Source organism: Pinus tabuliformis, chromosome 1_2 (assembly GCF_031772625.1).
Source record: "Pinus tabuliformis cultivar Carrire ecotype Pingquan chromosome 1_2, CPIR1, whole genome shotgun sequence".
Lineage (NCBI taxonomy): Eukaryota > Viridiplantae > Streptophyta > Pinopsida > Pinales > Pinaceae > Pinus > Pinus tabuliformis.
The window spans coordinates 538240750-538245740 of NC_142298.1; the positions used below are offsets into that span (position 1 = coordinate 538240750).

Genomic DNA, 4991 nt, shown 5'->3' on the forward strand with positions numbered 1-4991 from the left:
TCCGTTAAGGACCACAGCTACAAACCAGGAGTTAACCAACCAAAATGAACCTTGCACTTCCAAGTACCGAACCAGATAAGAGCACCTGTCAAGATATCATGAGGGCAAAAAAACAGTAACCTGACCAACCAGGGACGAGGGCTTAAGGTTATTAAGTTTAAAAAAATGTCCCAAAAATTCTGAATGGTATTGAATTCATTTTTACCGTAAAAAACAATTTAAACACTCCCACACTCTTCTTAAAAAAATCTCTAAACAAATTCTAGCGAGTCACACAGACATTGTGGGCAGTTAGAGAACGCCATTAAACAGCAGTAAAGATCACAAAGGCAACCCCACAAAGGCTTTTCTTAAAAGATCCAACATTACCTCATTTTCGGGCGACAGGCTCTACTTCAACAATTAAAGATCACAAAGGCAACCCCACAAAGGCTTTTCTTAAAAGATCCAACATTACCTCATTTTCGGGCGACAGGCTCTACTTCAACAATTTCTGGTGTCCTTCCATTCGCAAATTTCAGTCCTGCTCATTCCGCTGCTGCAGGAAATGGAATTGGCGATGGCAGTGAATGGATCCTCCTGAATCAAATTTCCCATATTCTTCCGAACGAGGTCAATGGCTGCAGCGTACCAAGAAGGGCAAACCGAGCCAGCAACTCCGGATTTACCCACAAAACAAATTAGGAGCAGCACAGCTGATGTTGTTAATATGGAGGACGCAAATGATAGAGATGATAAAGCACAGCAATCAGGAACGAATGCAAGGTGGGTGGAGAAAGGGAAAAATATTAAGGGGAACGGAGAAACACGGTATCCAGTGTACAGAGGGGTGAGGAAACGTAGATGGGGAAAGTGGGTATCAGAAATAAGAGAACCCAAGAAGAAATCTCGCATCTGGCTCGGCTCCTTCTCCACCCCAGAAATGGCGGCTCGTGCACACGACGTGGCCGCTCTGTGTTTGAAAGGCCGCTCGGCTTTTCTCAATTTTCCGGAAACTGCCCATCATCTTCCTCGCCCCACATCTAATGCAGCGAGAGATATACAGGCAGCTGCAGCGGCTGCAGCCTTCATTAATCCGCCCATTACTTCTCAAACTTCTCTTCAGTCTGTGGATCTGCAGGAGAAGGCAGAGGTTATTGAGACATATAATAATCAGAGCGAGGATTTTCACAAGGGTGACTGGACAGCATTTCTTACAAACAATGGCCGAGGGTTTGCTTCATGCACCTGCACCTTATGACATGCCTGACAACCAATTTTTCAATTCAGATGAATTCGACAAAGATTATAGCAGAGCTGGTGAATTATTTCTGTGGCAATTTTCTCAGTGAACAATATTGGTAATTGTCTGTGGCAATGTGATATTTTATCAAACTTTTAAGCCCAGTTTTGTTACTCTTTTTTACTGTATTGTGCTTGTAAGCATCATTTCCCTTGTGAGTGAATTGATGAAGTGTTCCTCCATCGGGCCACCCAAATGGTTCCTCAATCAGACCGCCCAAATGGCTGAAAAGTGTGATATTATCTTTCTCATTTTAAAACTTCTTGTAATGTTTTATTTGCAGGGCTTTCAATTAATAATATAGAATTGTTGAAAATGTTGTTACGAAATGTTATTATTATTTTTTAAAAATATTTAAAATTAATTTTTATGTGTAAATAATATGATAAATTTATATCTAGGAAGTGTAAATTAATTGGTTTGTTTGGAATTTAGTTTGATCAAAATATAAGTTTAAATCTTATGGGGGACTTATTTATAGAGAATTAAACTATTCAAAACGCATTAAATGAGAACTACTTTTAAGAGAATCAAACTATTCCAAAGAATATCCAAAATATATCAGATTTAACACAAAAAAAATTAAATATAGAATATATAATCTTAAATTTTTTATTATTAAATGTGAAAATTGTATTGTTAAATTGTCATGTATTTTAGTTTTTATATCGGTCAAAGAAAAATACTCAAGGTTTTTTTTAACATTAAATATGTATTTAGAGCTTTTAACTATGGTTAAAAAGGAAAAGAAGATTTGTTCATAATTATGTATTTAGAACTTTTAACTATGGTTAAAAAAGAAAAGAAGATTTGTTTATAGGGAGATAAAGCTTTTAGGCTTTAACCACTTTGAATAAGGTGGTTAGAAAGGCAAAAATGGTTTTATAGGGAAAATGAAGCTTTGAAGTTTTAGGCACTTTGAATAAGGTCTTTGACCATGAGGTGTGTCATTTTTACAGAACATGATCTTAAAACAACATTTTTTTTGAAACATGATATTAGAATATAAGAGAGTTTTACATTGTTATTATTTTATGTAAACATGAAACATTTGCTTTAATAATACATGCACGCTATAATAATGTGAATAGGCTTTTCTAATTTTCTAATTAAAACTTATTTTTGCTTTTATAATGTGTGCATATCTCGATTTTAAAAAAAAGTGGAATTGTTTCTTTTCTCTTATGTGTTGGATGAGTTATCCAAAATAGAATTGTTTCTTTTCTTTTATGTGTTGAATGAGTTACCCATTTTGGTTTTACTTATGAAATGACAAAGCTATTGGTTTGGATGATATTAAAAAAAAATAAAAAATCATTTCTTTAATTCCGTATTATTATCTCCAATTTAGACAATGATCCACATATTACATGCATGAAACTTTATATATATATATATATATATATATATATATATATATATATATATATATTTATGTGTTATAATTTTAAAACACATGATTCTTTTGTTTCTTCCATAAATATATATTCCCCATCCACATGGAAAAAAAATTATATGATGCATAAGTATAGACAATTCTTACATATTAAAAGAAAGTGATTGATTATGTTCAAACCATAAATTTATATATCAAAGTTAGATTTCATAATTTTAGGGTTTCATTGACTCAAATATTTTGAAATTTTAATTTATTGTGAGTGTACATATAGGAAAATTTAAAGAAAAGTGTTTTTCATCTTTAATCTTTTTAGTGTTATAAAGTTGACAAATTATTTCAACCCAAAATAATTTATTTTAACCAGAACTAAAATTTCTTGAGAATTGGTAATTTGCACCAATAAAACTATTTCATAAATGCCACAAACAAGATAGTTACAACATGTCTCCGAAGTCTTGAAGACTTGAACCCACTCAGTGGAATGATTTGTTCACCAAACCACTTGAGCTAAGATCCTTTGACTCAACCCACAAAATTTTAGAAACTGTCCATCACTCTATATCACTATGGATCTCATGAGAGTTTGTTATTATTTTAACAATGTTTATTTTCATCTTTAAGCTAAACAAAATAGAGAGATACTTATAATCTTGTAGATTAGGGTTGATCACCTCCTTATAATATGTTACCTTTATTTTATCCCTTTAATTCAACTTGGCCATATGGAATGAATGAGGTCCTCACTTATAAATATCCTTGATCCTTTTAAGCTTGAACTTTTACTTATTAATTTTACATTTCTAGTTATTGGAACTTACCTTAATACAAATTCACCTATCTTTATGCTCAATTATATTTCACTGCCTCTTTAATGATATGATATACTAGTTGTTTCAATATGAAATTTATTTTGTAGTTATTCCTTGGCTATTACTACCCTATCCTCATATTTCTTCTATTTTAAACAAAAAAAAATGAATGAGTTTCAAATCTCTTTAATTACACTCAATTCCCTAGCCTCTTAAATGATGAGACAAATTGTTTGAATTTGTAATTTATTTTGTAGTTATTCCTTGACTATTATTAACATGTCATCATCATTCTTCTCTTTTAAACTAAAAATTACAAAGTTCAAAAATCTTTTATTACACTCATGCTCTAACTCTATGAACTTATTCAATTACTTTTCAATGGGTCAGATACCCAATTTTTCTTCCAAACTTTGTAACACAACATTATTATTTAACTTTTCTTATAATTATTCAAGCTTATTCTTCAAATTATATATAGATATAGATATAGCAAGAAGTAACTATTATTTATAATTATACAAATTTGTTTAGATAAATTTAGATGCTAACCCAATTCCTTGGCATTGAAATTGACGTGTGCATTGTATTTTAAAGAAAAGGTAGCATAACTTAGTTGAAAAACCAGCAATGGGGACAACCATCATTGGTTATTATCTGTGAATTTAGGTTGAATCATCATTTTTATTCAAGGAAAACAATATCACATGGAATTACCCATTGGTGGTTCGTAAAGGGGTAGACTTTCACTCTTACCAGATGTCTCTCAGTCTTGGGCCATTAATCTATTTCCTTAAGTTTGAGAAAGAAAATCTCTTAGCCAAGAAAAAACAGTGTTAGGGAATACACCAAGCATAGCATACTACTTTTACAATAATATGATTTTTTTCTAACTTATACAAATTTTCGATGTAACAAAAGTTATGTATTGTAGAAGTTAATTTGATTTCCTACTTTCATATTTTTACACTATATTTTAGTAAATTGTGTATGTACCTCTAATAATTCCACCAAGTCAATAAATTGTTGCTTTCCATATTTCAATTAAAACTATCAGCTCATTAGATGGAGGGATTAACTTACACTATCCTTATTATCAACTTTATTTCCTTATAACCATATTGATTTTATGTTGAAGCTATTTGAATTGAGACAAAATTATTACAACCTCAAGCACTAAGGTTGGTCATACCACAAAATATATAGAAGGTTCTGTTCTTTGTATCACAAGTGAGTTTCAATTATAGTTAGGTTGAATTTACTAAAGAGTGTTATAAAACCCATCTCAATCTTGGGTCTAGCTTAGCTTGTTCTAAGGACCTATATACTCCACACCATGGTTCAATTCTTGCAAGAAACATGTTGAGGTCTTAATGAATATATTATTGTAACAACCTTGACATTATTGTTGAAAAAGTTTCAAGATTCTTTTCCCTAAATTCCATATGAGGGGAATTGTCGAAATATTTTCCTAAGATGTGTATTTCATTGAAAAAAATCC

The 4991-nt window shown here is 31.4% G+C and overlaps 1 pseudogene; it reads left to right on the top strand.

Annotated features, from left to right (window-relative positions):
• Positions 1-259: 259 nt before the first annotated feature.
• Positions 260-1374, top strand: LOC149206718 (ethylene-responsive transcription factor ERF034 pseudogene; annotated as a pseudogene).
• Positions 1375-4991: the final 3617 nt, after the last annotated feature.